Source organism: Entelurus aequoreus, linkage group LG25 (genome assembly GCF_033978785.1).
Source record: "Entelurus aequoreus isolate RoL-2023_Sb linkage group LG25, RoL_Eaeq_v1.1, whole genome shotgun sequence".
Classification (NCBI taxonomy): Eukaryota; Metazoa; Chordata; class Actinopteri; order Syngnathiformes; family Syngnathidae; genus Entelurus; species Entelurus aequoreus.
The window spans coordinates 30,648,335-30,664,059 of record NC_084755.1 but is presented as its reverse complement, the minus strand read 5'-3'; the positions used below and the strand labels follow the sequence as shown (position 1 = coordinate 30,664,059).

The 15,725-nt window shown below is 37.5% G+C and overlaps 1 protein-coding gene across 5 annotated transcripts in view; it reads right to left on the bottom strand.

The window, feature by feature from the left end:
- Positions 1-15,725, bottom strand: part of LOC133642635 (phosphoribosyl pyrophosphate synthase-associated protein 2) — a 327,925-nt gene that overhangs the window by 34,357 nt on the left and 277,843 nt on the right. Inside the window, exon 1 of one of the 5 annotated variants that reach the window (XM_062036961.1) lies at positions 3,888-4,043. The exons of the other annotated variants lie outside the window; for them this stretch is intronic. The gene's annotated coding sequence lies outside the window, so the exon portion shown is untranslated. Of the gene's footprint in view, positions 1-3,887; positions 4,044-15,725 lie in introns of those variants that run through there. 5 annotated transcript variants of the gene reach the window in all.

Sequence of the window (15,725 nt, the reverse complement as noted above, 5' to 3'; positions counted from 1 at the left end):
GTACCTAAGTTACGGTCAGAGCGAAAAAAGATACACCCTGCACTGCCTCTCTAGTCCTTCACTCTAACGTTCCTCATCCGCAAATCTTTCATCCTCGCTCAAATTAATGTGGTAATCGTCGCTTTCTCGGTCCGAATCTCTCTCGCTCCATTGTAAACAACGGGGAATTGTGAGGAATCCTTCTTCCTGTGACGTCACGCTACTTCCGGTATAGGCAAGGCTTTTTTTATCAGCGACCAAAAGTTGCGAACTTTATCGTCGTTGTTCTATACTAAATCCTTTCAGCAAAAATATGGCAATATCACGAAATCAAGTATGACACATAGAATGGATCTGCTATCCCCGTTTAAATAAAAAAAATTCATTTCAGTAGGCCTTTAACGTCCGCATGCTGTCCTCAGTCACGTCCGCTTTTCCTCCATATAAACAGCGTGCCGGCCCAGTCACATATGGCTTTAGGAACTCACTGCACACACAACAACCTATCTGGATTCGATAAGAGATTCGTTGAGGAATCGGTTCGATAAGAGGATTCGATAATGGGCTCAAATTCAATAATTTCTTAACGAACATCATCCCTACTTAGGTGTTAGACTGTTTCTTTGAATTATGTAGCTAAAAACCAAATAAACAGGTTGGGGGAGGGGTGGCATCGGGATATAAACAAAACATATTTTGACATTTAGGGTAGACAATAGATGTATGATGTATGGAAAGATGATGTAATGGATAGGAATGTCTGATGCTGGATGTCAATTAAAATTAATTGGAAAAAAATAAATAACCCAATAAACCATGGGTGTCAAACTCTGGCCCGCGGGCCAAATTTTGCCCGCCGTGTAATTTCATTTGGCCCTTGAGGCAATATCAAATTAACATTAGAGCTGGCCCGCCGGTATTATACAGCGGCGGTGCCGCTGTAACACCGCATTCACCGCTAATACTCCATCCATCTTCTTCCGCTTATCCGAGGTCGGGTCGCGGGGGCAGCAGCATAAGCAGGGAAGCCCAGACTTCCCTTTCCCCAGCCACTTCGTCCAGCTCTTCCCGGGGGATCCCGAGGCGTTCCTAGGCCGCTAATACTCATACTTGCCAACCCTCCCAATTTTCCCGGGAGACTCCTGAATTTCAGTGCCCCTCCTGAAAATCTCCCGGGACAACCATTCTCCCGGTCAACATTATTGGGGGCGTGCCTTAAAGGCACTGCCTTCAACGTCCTCTACAACCTGTCGTCACGTCTGCTTTTCCTCCATACAAACTGCATGCCTGCCTAGCCACTTATTACATGCAGCTTTTACACACACATAAGTGAATGCAAGGCATACTTGATCAACAGCCATACAGGTCACACTGAGGGTGGCCGTATAAACAACTTTAACACTGTTGCAAATATGCGCCACACTGTGAACCCACACCAAACAAGAATGACAAACACTTTTCGGGAGAACATCCGCACCGTAACACAACATAAACACAACAGAACAAATACCCAGAACCCCTTGCAGCACTAACTCTTCCGGGACGCTACAATATACACTAGGGATGTCCCGATCCAGGTTTTTGCACTTCCGATCAGATACCGATGTTTTCGCACTTCCGATCCGATACTGGCCTTATCCGAGCATGTATTAAAGTTCAAAGTTATTTAGCCTACTTAGTTGTCAGATTCATGTTGAAAAGGGTTTTAGTACTCTTGATAACAACTAGCCAGCTGAATTAGGTGAGTTTGAATAATACACAATGGAGATGTTGACGTGCGGAGTTTCAAGCACGCTTCATTTTCTAGCAGGGGACTTTTCAAATGATGCTACATATTAGCAGTAATGCTACTTTTTATAGCCACGCTTTTGCCCCACACTTGACAAATTACGGTTGTCTGTTCGACATATTCCCACTTGAAGCCAAACCACCGCCAGACGATGGACCCCCTGCTGTTTTTTGGGGGAATTAATTAATTCTTCCTTCATTATTACCGCTCGCACAGCTGCGCTAGCATCACAGCTAACTTTAGCCATGCTGCTACCTCTCTGCTCCGCGAGGGCGTATACGTATGTGACGTATGACGTGACAGTATGTGACGTATGTAAGAAGGTGCGCTTGTCTGTCTGTGAGAAGCAGACACAGGAAGGAGTGGGAAGAGCCTGTCGTGTAATGCCAGCAGCTAAAAGCAACTGTGTCAGAACGTATACTCCAATATCACGATATAGTCATTTACTATATCGCACAGAGACAGCTGACATTTTTACCGTTAACTTTTAATTCACATGGCCGTCTTAACGGTTAGGACACAGACCTGTGTATGTGTTGAAGGTGTGCTGGAAAATGCGGAACGGAAATTAGGGAGCAGCAGAAAAGTGGAATGTATTATTTAAATCGGTGCGTTGGAAAACACGGACCGGACTTTTTTATTAAAACTGGATCTGGATTTTCCCATGTCTTGCCGATACGCATTTTTTGGCAAATATCGCCGGCCGATCCGACCTAAATATCGGATCGGGACATCCCTACACTGAGGGTGACCGTATAAACAACTAACACTGTTACAAATATGCGCCACACTGTGAACCCACACCAAACAAGAATGACAAACACATTTCGGGAGAACATCTGCATCTGTAACACAACAGAACAAATACCCAGAACCCCTTGCAGCACTAACTCTTCCAGGACACTACAATATACACCCCCGCTACCACCAAACCCCGCCCCAGCCCACCAAGTCAATGTTGATATTTACTTCAGAAGGCTGCAAATAGAAAAGAGGCATTCAATGTTTTATTTAAATTGTATTTAATATACCATTGATGTTTTTTCGTTTGTTTTTGGAAAGTTGATTTTGCACTATTGAGTTACATAAGCGTTGCTTGTGCCATATTCAGTGTTAAAGCAAATCAGTGTAGCAAACTGAGCAATAATTAACGTTTTATTCATGCACTTTCTCTTGCTACTTCAAGGCTTGAAAATGTATTATTAGCCTGTGGAATAGGTGTATTTTGATATTTACCTCAGAAGGCTGCAAATAGAAAAGAGGCATTCAATTTTTATTTACATTTTATTTGATATGCCATTGATATTTTTTAATTATTATTATTATTATTTGAAACTCCATTTTGCATGTCACTATAAAGTGATATAAGCCTTGCTTGTTCAATATTCAATGCAAAACTTGTTTGGGTCCCTATTAAAAGGTCAATTTGTTCAACCTTGGCCCGCGGCTTGGTTCAGTTTTACATTTTGGCCCACTCTGTATTTGAGTTTGACACCCCTGCAATAAACTCGGGTTTTTTTCCAAAATGTGGTGGTGCTGGCAGTGACAATTGTAACAACACAAACACACCCTCGGACTATTCAAATATACAGACGCTGAGTCACGTGTGGCACTGAGTAGTATGTTTTTCCACTCCTCTCAATTAAGACATGTCAGCATTTCACCAACATTCAGACACTTTTAGTAAACATTCCGTGATGACAAACATGTCGCTAAGGAAGTTATTATATCAAAATAAATTGGACCTGGCGGCTTCCGCTAGTGACGTCACGCGCCCACAAATGTGATCTTAATTCATTTATCACGGACACCCTATTAGCTTCTCGCTGGCGCTAAGCTAGCTGCATAGCAACCCTATTTATGCGCTATTATTATACATTTGGTTGCATTTTGGGGTGTTTTTCCACGCGGGTTCAACTTGTTTTAAACAGTAAAGTGGAATTGTTTGGAGTCACTCGCAGTAACGGCGACAACATCTGCGTTGGCTAACGTTCAACACGCGCGACACATTATCGAGTCGCGTCGAAGCTCCTGAACGCACCACATGTACAGTATTCCTTAGGTCGTGAGGAGAGTTTCAACCGTGAAAAATTGAATAAACCTGCATTAAACTTCTTACCAGTTTGTGTTTGCTTCGGTTACCGTCCCGCAACCAACAGGGTTTTAATTGTTCGAGCCTCTCGTTCAGCCTATTTCTCTACTCCATCTGCTTGCGCCGATCAGTTTGGAAGGACGGACCAGCTCGACCAATCACAGGCGAGACAATGGAAACAAGCCAGGTCTGAAGGCGCGTTCAGGCGCACTGGTAAGCTATAGTTTCCTCGCAAATAACTTCTCGATTCGCCTTGGGATGTCGAATGTTTTGATTGATTGATTGAGACTTTTATTAGTATATTGCACAGTACAGTACATATTCCGTAAAATTGACCACTAAATGGTAACACCCGAATACGTTTTTCAACTTGTTTAAGTCGGGGTCCACTTTCACAAAAGTCACCACAATTTACAATTTTAGCCTGAACGTCCCATTCATTTTTCATGTCATGGTCAAAAGTTTACATACACTTGTAAAGAACATAACGTCATGGCTGTCTTGAGTTTCCAATCATTTCTACAACTCTTATTTTTTTGTGATAGAGTGATTGGAGCACATACTTGTTTGTAGTGATGGGTTGATGAGGCGTCATGAAGCGTTTCGACACATTGCAAAACTGTATTGATACTGTGTCGATACTGTGTCACTAAATACTGACATCTGCTGGACATTAAAAATCCCTACAGGCAACCTATGGACCGACTCAACTGACACTGATTTTATGACCTATTACAGTGTTTTTCAACCTTTTCTGAGCCAAGGCACATTTTTTTCATGGGCACACCACCAGCAGAAAACATAAAAAAATGAATATATTGACAATAAAAAGTCGTTCTCGCAATTGTTGGTAATAAATTCAAACCATAACCAAGCATGCATAAATATAGGTCTTGACTAAACACCTTTTTGCAGACTTAACACCTTTTTCACCAGCATAGCCGCAACTCTTGTCAACAAGCTGTCCCACCACTTTAGTCGCTTTGGTGTAGAACACATTAAAGCCTTCTACAGAAAGCTAGGAGTATCCAACAATGATTTCAAATTAGAAATGGTCACAGCTGATGAGGTGTTTAAAAACTTGAGCGCGCTCCACCCAAACAAGGCCACCGGCCTTGATAATATTCTCTCCAGATTCCTCAGGGACTCTGCCTCCATCATTGCCCCGATCAACACGCACATAATAAACCTATCAATTACACAAGGCCAAGTACCAAAAGATTTTAAGATAGCAAGAGTAACTCCCCTCTTTAAAAAAGGAAGCAAATTGGAACCTGGCAACTACCGACCTGTTTCTATTCTCAGTTCCATTTCGAAAGTAATGGAGGAAATAGTTTATGAACAGGTCGATAGTTACCTTGCCACTAATAAACTCATGTACAAATTCCAATCCGGCTTCAGAACTAACCACTCCACTGACACATGCCTTCTCTATCTGACCGACCACATCAAACATGAGGTGGACGCGGGCAAATACTGCGGCATGGTCATGCTGGACCTTCAGAAGGCCTTTGACACCGTTAACCACGCTATACTGTTGGATAAGCTCAGAGCAATCGGATTTAACAAAACCTCATGGAGCTGGATGCAATCTTACTTGGAGGGGAGGGAGCAGGTGGTAGAGGTGAACGGCACCGTGTCCCCCCCTCTCGGTGAGCTGTGGAGTCCCCCAAGGCAGTATATTAGGGCCTTTACTGTTCCTAATATACATAAACGACTTGTCGTTAGCATGCGACTGTGAATTGTTTTTGTTTGCGGATGACTCTGCCCTGCTGGTATCCGACAAGGACAAGTCACAGGTGGAGAAAATCCTCAGTGCTGAACTCTGTAGAAACATGCACCTGGCTCGCTGACAACAAGCTATCCATACACTTGGGTCAAACGGAATCCATCCTGTTTGGGTCCCACATCAACCTTAAGAAAGTCAGTGACTTCACTATAAAAGTGGGTGACATTGTTATCACCAGGAAAGATGAGGTCACCTAACTAGGTTCCATTCTAGAGGCTAACCTTTCCTGTGATAAAATGGCAACCAAGGTAATCAAAAAGGTTAACCAACGAATGAAATTTCTCTACAGAATCTCCTCTCTGGTCAACAAAAGCACCATGAGGATTCTGGCGGGAACTCTCGTTCAACCCTTTTTCGATTACGCATGCACCTCCTGGTACCCTAGCACCTCCAAAACCCTCAAATCTAAACTCCAAACATCCCAGAACAAGCTAGTCAGGTTACTTCTAGACCTCCACCCCAGATCCCACCTCACTCCTACCCACTTCTCCAAAGTGGGCTGGCTCAGGGTGGAGGACAGAGTTAAACAACTTGCACTGAGCCTAGTCTATAAAATCTGCTACACCTCCCTGATACCGAAGTACATGTCAAACTACTTCCTTAACGTAAATGACCGCCATAACCACAACACCAGGGGGAGCTCCACTAACCACGTTAAACCCAGATTCCGAACTAACAAAGGTCTTAACTCATTCTCTTTCTATGCCACATCAATGTGGAATGCGCTCCCAACAGGTATAAAAGAAAGGGCATCTCTATCCTCCTTCAAAACCGCAATAAAAGTTCACCTCCAGGCAGCTACAACCCTAAACTAACACTCTCCCCGGATTGCTAATAATCAAATGTAAACAATCAAATGCAGATACTTTTTCTTATGCCTTCTGATCTCTCTCTCTCTCTCTCTCTCTCTCTCTCTCTCTCTCTCTCTCTCGCTCTCTATGTCCACTACTTGATGTCCATAGCCCCCACCCCCTCCACACCCCTGATTGTAAATAATGTAAATAATTCAATGTGATTATCTTGTGTGATGACTGTATTATGATGATAGTATATATCTGTATCATGAATCAATTTAAGTGGACCCCGACTTAAACAAGTTGAAAAACTTATTCGGGTGTTACCATTTAGTGGTCAATTGTACGGAATATGTATTTCACTGTGCAACCTACTAATAAAAGTCTCAATCAATCAATCAAATTGTCCTGTTGGAACACCCAACTACACCAAAGACCCAACCTCCGGGCTGAAGATTTTAGGTTGTCCTGAAGAATTTGGAGGTAATCCTCCTTTTTCATTGTCCCATTTATTTGTATTTTTATTTTAATGTTTTTTTGGGGTTTTTTTGTCATAAAGAAATACAATCATGTGTGCTTACGGACTGTATCCCTGCAGACTGTATTGATCTATATTGATATATAATGTATATATTGTGTTTTTTATGTTGATTTAATAAAAAAGTAATTTTTAAAAAAACATTTATTTATTTTATTTTTTTAATTTCTTGTGCGGCCCGTTACCAATCGGTCCACGGACCGGTACCGGGCCGTGGCCCGGTGGTAGGGGACCACTGCTTTAACTCATGCGATTGATCACAAAGCATTATTGCATTCATCATGCATAAACTAGTGCTGTCAAATGATTACATATTTTTTAATCAGATTAATCACAATTTTGCAATTTGATTAATCGCAGTAAATTCCTTGCATGCATAATTTAGATGAACTTGAAAAAAGACCCCAATATTTTGACATAAATGCAATTTTATTGTCAGAATGTCAAACGGGAACATTTTTGAAATGTTTTATTTTCATTTATTTGCTCAACAGTCTAATCTGAAGTCCGGTCCAGGTGTAGTTTGAAGTGAAATTTGCCAGCAAGCACACCAGTGGGAGTCTTTTTAACCTTTGACCATTGACCTGATCACTGACCGCAAAGCAACCTGCCTCACTTTTCAGGTAAGAGTAAAGGAGCATGTGTGGTTAAAATTTAACTGCGCAATGAATTTGTGTTTATACATAATTATTACGATAGTGTTTTGTGATTAATCGCTTGAGTTAACACTGGGGTGTCCAAACTACGGCCCGCAGGCCATGTGCGGTCCGCCAGTGTCTTCAGTTTGTCCGCGAGACGTCATGAGTTCAACAAAGCATCGAACCGCGTATCGCAGTCAAATTCATCTTAAATACCAGGCGGTCTCTGAATGCTACGAATTGCTGCCATGTTGAATCACATCAACGACCTTTGACTGTACTTTTGAAACATAGTACAGCATTCACTTATATGACACAGTCCAAACAACCTTCCCTAGTCATTGTGCAAAAAACTAAAGAAAATGCAACTAACATAAATGTCAACACACATGGTCACACATAACACAACCTGCTCACTGAACTTTCTGGATATTATGAAAAATGTCGAAACACCATAAAAACATTTTTTAAATCACATCCATGTGAGTGCATGATGGGAACAATGAAAAACACTCTCTCCACACTTATCCATGTTTGCCGCATATTAGCTGCCTAAAATTTCTGATTGATTACAAAACTTTAAGAAGGTTGTCACGGAAGTAAACAAGGTACTGTCACATACTCCTTATATCCAAATGTATTAATTATTTATCCATTATATTAATTATATATCCATTATATTAATGTAATATGTACACAGAGACACACACACACACCTATATACTGTATATGTAGATATATATATATGTATATGTATATACGTATATGTAAATATTTATATATGTATATATTTATAAATATGTATATATGTGTGTGGATGTATATATGTGTATATACATATATATACATATGTATTAGTATATATGTATATATACGTATATATGTATATATATATATATATACACATATATATGTATATATACATATATACTAATACACATATATATATATATATATATATATATATATATACAGGTATATATGTATTAGTATATATATATATATATATACGTATATATGTATTTATACGTATATACAGTATGTGTGCATATGTATATATATATATATGTATATATACGTATATATGTATTTATATGTATATACAGTATGTGTGCATATATATATATATATATATATATATATATATATATATATATATATATATATATATATATATATATATATATATATATATATATATATATATATATATATATATATATATATATATGTTACTTTACATGCAGTCGGCCACAAAGGTTTGGCCACCCCTGAGTTAACACGTTAAATTTGGCACAAAATATGACACAAATATTAACAGTAATTAATAGTAATCTTACTCTTGATTTTATGTGTATTCAGTAATCAATCAATAATTCTAATTCGAACCTACTTACAGTTTACAACCTGGTCAAATGATATGAAAGCATGTGTTAATCACAAATATTATTATCAAGGCTTAGGTCAAGCTGATTCAGAAAAATAAATACTAATCAAATATACTGCAGAAGAAGGGACTCAAAAACTGACGAAAAATAATTTGACGTACAATTACGCAGTGCTAAAATACATTCTAACTAAATTAATGATAAATGATAATAATAATAATAATGATAATAATAAATGTTTTTTAATAAACTGTCAATAAAATTAAAGTGCAAATAAACATACGGCTTCACCATTTTAGTCATAATTTTTGCACTTAATGTTTTCGATGACGAGCCCAAGACTTCTTCTGTTTCTTTGATATAGTCACTACTGCCACAAGTGGTGGAAAAGTGTATTACAACTAAGTACCGCTGCGGCTCGTACGACCAGAGCTGAGAAACAGATATTGTTTTCCAGCCCTCTCGGGGGCGCTCACAGCCCAACATTAGGCCCTATGGTTAAGAAACACTGATTTATATGGGTTGAAAAATTAATCATTCGACGGCACTTGCTTTTATGGACTTATTAACGACTGTCTCGGAGCGTTTGCTTCTTTTTTATATTTGCCCATTAAGTGCTTGGTTTTGCACTTGACCTTTGTTGCGTTACCCAGATGTACAGTAACATTTTAATATTACTTTTTAACTGGTTTCTTCTCTCGGCTTTCACTTTTTAATCACTATTATTTAGAAGGTAGCCTATTGTGCTATCTGCAGGTGGACCAAGCGTGCTGCAGCCATGAAACCAGCATATGGATCCTGTCTCGGGTCTTAATATTATTATGATATTGCCAAAATTTTAAAGTTTTCACATAAAATTGTGAATTTTGTCGAGTAAAGTTACGACTCTTTTCGTAAAAATGCCAAAATGTTAAGCTTTTCTTGTAAAATTGCGACTGTTATTGAGCAAAATTACAACTTTTATCATACTATTGCACAAATGTTCAGTTTTTCTTGTAAAATGTTGACTTGCGTTGAGTAAAATGACGACTTTTATCATAAAAATGCCAAAATTTTAAGTGCCAGAATTTTCTTGTGAAATTCCAACTCATTTTTCACAACAAGCTTTTTTATATTTGCATAGTATGCATATATTATTAATGTTGCAATTAGGCATTTTATAGGCTTTGTCTATTCGTGGTTAGTCACAATTGACACTGCAAAAAAAAAACATCCAAATAAATGTAATATTAAACTGCATGCTAGGACAAGCGGTAGGAAATGGATGGATGGATGGATGGATGGTTGTCTGTGGCTTCACATTTCTTCTAAAAGCTGTATTCCACTAGAGTGACCACTTGGGGGCAGTGTACTTCAATGCATACTTCACCCAGAATCCCTTCTCAGGTAAAGGCCAATGTTAATAATAACAACAATGCATACATCGAACATATGAACAGTTTGTGGCTCCATATACCAAATGTAGCTGTTTAATTCTATCTTCTAAAATATTGCAATTCATACCATATGGGTGCTTCCATTTTACCCCCACAGCCTATGCACATTTGCATAAACTATACACAGTTTCATACAGGCTTTACATTACAGATTCTACTACGGCGGTGCAAGTACAGGTTTTACAATAAAGCAACTACCAATTTCAAATAACAGCAATGGTAGGTAATAAATAAAGCTTAAATGAGAGTTAACTGGGATAAATATATAAATATTCCCAGTCTACCATTTGCCACATTTTTGTGCATTCTTACATAACATTGCTGGATGTGGAGGAGGCGGAGAACAGTAGCTAAGCCCTGCATACTGCCCACTGCTTACACGCACACACACACACTTTTACACGCACACACACACACGCTCACTGTTAACAGAGTTTCAGAGTGTATGATGTGTTTTAATTGCATAAGTGTGAGTGAAAGCTGTGTGGCGGGCTTATAGGACTTTAAATGCATATAATATTCATAAAAATAAAATTATACAATGTAGCTACTGTTTCATGGAAATTCATTTACTACGGGTGGGTCTGGAACGTAACCCCTGTGATAATCAAAGGAACACTGTTAAATCTTTGTCTTATATGCTGTGTATATATATATATATATATATATATATATATATATATATATATATATATATATATATATATTTATATATATATATATATATATTTATATTAGGGATGTCCGATAATACTGGACTGCCGATATTATCGGCCTATAAATGCTTTAAAATGTAATATCGGATATTATCGGTTTCAAAATTATCGGTATCGGTTTCAAAAAGTAACATTTATGACTTTTTAAAACGCCGCTGTGTACACGGACGTAGGGAGAAGTATAGAGCGCCAATAAACCTTAAAGGCACTGCCTTTGCGTGCCGGCCCAGTCACATCATATCTGCGGCTTTTCACACACACAAGTGAATGCAAAGCATACTTGGTCAACAGCCATACAGGTCACACTGTGGGTGGCCATATAAACAACTTTAACACTGTTACAAATATGCGCCACACTGTCAACCCACACCAAACAAGAATGACAAACACATTTCGGGAGAACATCCGCACCGTAACACAACATAAACAATACCCAGAACCCCTTGCAGCACTAACTCTTCCGGGACACTACAATATACACCCCCCGCAATATTAGGCATAATAATGTGTTAATTCCACGACAGTATATATCGGTATCGGTTGATATCGGTATCTGTAATTAAGAGTTGGACAATATCGGAATATCGGATATCGGCAAAAAAGCCATTATCGGGCATCTCTAATATATATATATATATATATATATATATATATATATATATATATACATACAGTATATGCTGTAATTGGTGCAGTTCAGTTAAATTTGTTGTTTTTCTGGCATGGACTTGTTTCTTCAGCATTGTCCACACGTTTAAGTCAGGACTTTGGGAAGGCCATTCTAAAACCTTAATTCTAGCCTGATTTAGCCATTCCTTTACCACTTTTGACGTGTGTTTGGGGTCATTGTCCTGTTGGAACACCCAACTGCGCCCAAGACCCATGATGACAAACAGCTCAATTTTAGTTTCATCTGACATGACATGGACAAAGATAAAACCTTCTGGAGGAAAGTTCTGTGGCACCAATTTTGTCAAGAGGAGTGGTCACAAACTCAACCAGAAGCTTGCCAGAAGCTTGTGGATGGCTACCAAAAGCGCCTTATTGCAGTGAAACTTGCCAAGGGACATGTAAGCAAATATTAACATTGCTGTATGTATACTTTTGACCCAGCAGATTTGCTCACATTTTCAGTAGACCCATGATAAATTCATAAAAGAACCAAACTTCATGAATATTTTTTGTGACCAACAAGTATGTGCTTCAATCACTCTATCACAAAAAAACAAGAGTTGTAGAAATTATTGGAAACTCAAGACAGCCATGACATTATGTTCTTTACAAGTGTATGTAAACTTTTGACCACGACTGTATATATATATATATATATATATACATATATACATATATATATATATACATATATACATATATATATATATACATATATATATATATATATATATATATATATATATATATATATATATATATATATATATATATGTATATATATATATATATATATATATATATATATATATATATATATATATATATATGTATATATATATATATATATATATATATATATATGTATATATATATATATATATATATATATATATATATATGTATATATATATATATATATATATATATATATATATATATATATATATATATATATATATATATATATATATATATATATATAGGTATTGCACAATACCACAGTACCTTTAGGACCAGTTTAATTTAAAGGGGTCTTATTATGATTTATTTTTCTACATTTAAAACACTTCCTTGTGGTCTACATAACATGTAATGGTGGTTCTTTGGTCAAAATGTTGCATAGATTATGTTTTACAGATCATCTTCAAGTCACTTTCTGACCGTCTCTTCAGAATGCGCCGTTTTGTGGGCGGTCTTATTTACGTGGCTCCACTTCGAATGCGTCTTCTCCCCGTCAGCCATGTTGTAGTTTATAGCGCTTCCATAGCGAGTTTACTGACAGATATAAGTTCGAATCATACGCTACTTTGTATTAAAAATGGCAACAGTGGAGGATGCATGTGCATGTATGAGCCAGTCTGCCCCACAAGAAGAGAATATAAACGGAGGGAACTTATTGACTACAATGGCGGACTCGCGCAAAGATGTTAAGGTACATTTCTAACGTCGGAAAACATCAGAAGTCGGAGCAAATTCCAAACATCTTGGAAGCATGAAGGGAGACAACAACGTTAATGCCTCCACGGTTTGCTTACACATTTTTGGAACTTATGGGGATCAAAAATACACAAAACAGGTACCAACAGGTGAGAAAAGTTGATGTTGCATAACATGTACCCTTTAAAACACTACTTTATACGAGACATATAAATAGGGGTCCCTATAGGGAGCTATAACAGGATAATGCATACATTTATCCTTTGTTTTCAAAACGGTTACAAAAAAAGGGGACCCCAAAAATTTACTGTGGGACCCCATTTTTATGACTTGATGGGGTCTTTGGCACACCATCAAGTCATAAAAATACACCAACTTATATTCTTGTTTTCATAAAAGAGAGTAATCTATATGTGTATGTGCTTGTATTATCATTAAACACATTTAACTTGTGAACAAAAATGTCTCTTTTGTAAATAAATAAATATAAATTATATATATGAATGAGGTAGATCCCCTCCACTTGGTCAATTGAAAAGTAGGTCGCCTGCAGAAAAAGTGTGGGCACCTCTGGACTAAAACATATACTGCAGATATATATACAGTCGTGGTCAAAATTTGCACCTGACATCACATGGACAAAGATAAGACCTTCTGGAGGAAAGTTCTGTGGTCAGATGAAACAAAAATTGAGCTGTTTGGGCACGAGCAATATGTTTGGAGGAGAAAAGGTGAGGCTTTTAATCCCAGGAACACCATTCCTACCGTCAAGCATGGTGGTGGTAGTATTATGCTCTGGGCCTGTTTTGCTGCCAATGGAACTGGTGCTTTACAGAGAGTAAATGGGACAATGAAAAAGGAGGATTACCTCCAAATTCTTCAGGACAACCTAAAATCATCAGCCCGGAGGTTGGGTCTTGGGCACAGTTGGGTGTTCCAACAGAACAATGACCCCAAACACACGTCAAAAGTGGTAAAGGAATGGCTAAATCAGGCTAGAATTAAGGTTTTAGAATGGTCTTCCCAAAGTCCTGACTTAAATTTGTGGACAATGCTGAAGAAACAAGTCCATGTCAGAAAACCAACAAATATAGCTGAACTGCATCAATTTTGTCAAGAGGAGTGGTCAAAAATCCAACCAGAAGCTTGTGGATGGCTACCAAAAGCGCCTTATTGCAGTGAAACTTGCCAAGGGACATGTAAGCAAATATTAACATTGCTGTATGTATACTTTTGACCCAGCAGATTTGCTCACATTTTCAGTAGACCCATAATAAATTCATAAAAGAACCAAACTTCATGAATGTTTTTTGTGACCAACAAGTATGTGCTTCAATCACTCTATCACAAAAAAATAAGAGTTGTAGAAATTATTGGAAACTCCAGACAGCCATGACATTATGTGTATGTAAATACACACACACACACACACACACATTTTCATGACTATTTACATTGTAGATTGTCACTGAATGCATCAAAACTATGAATGAACACTTGAGGAGTTATGTACTTAACAAAAAAAGGTGAAATAACTGAAAACATGTTTTATATTCTAGTTACTTCAAAATAGCCACCCTTTGCTCTGATTACTGTTTTGCACACTCTTGGCATTCTCTCCATGAGCTTCAGGAGGTAGTCACCTGATATGGTTTTCACTTCACAGGTGTCATAGTTTTGATGCCTTCAGTGACAATCTACAATGTAAATAGTCATGAAAATAAAAAAAAACGCATTGAATGAGAAGGTGTGTCCAAACCTTTTGCCTGTATGTATGTATGTACATATATATATATATATATATATATATATATATATATATATATATATATATATATATATATATATATATATATATATATATATATATATATATAGTGTATATATTAGGGCTGGGCAACGATTAAAAATTTTAATCATAGTTAATCGCACTATTTCTCTGATTAATCACGATTAACTGCATTGTATACGTAAAACCCAATAATGAATTAAAAAGTAGTGTGTAGTGCACCTTTATTGGAATATTCTCCCATATGAACAAAAGTGCCAAAACATTTGTTGTGCAAACACAATTTAAATCAATACTTGTTAAACAGTAGCAGTTAAATAGCATATTTTATGAAAATCAACTCAAAAAATGTCAATACAAACATTCAAGTTTATTGCCACTGCCAGGGTATTTTAGTTATCCTGTTTGTTATGGAAAATAAATATAATCTACATACAAATCCCAGAGCCACAATCATAACATCCGAACAGGCAATTTCTGAGGTAACAGCAGAAACATTTTCCTGTAATTTTCCTTTCCATAATACCTCTCCTCTGTTTTCATTATAGACAGAACATGTGAATGCAGCACCCACCTTTCATCAATATAATGCACTGGAACTGCGAGGTAATTATGCTTACCAGATTGATGTCCAGTAGTCCCCACTGACAGCAACTACAGCTGCA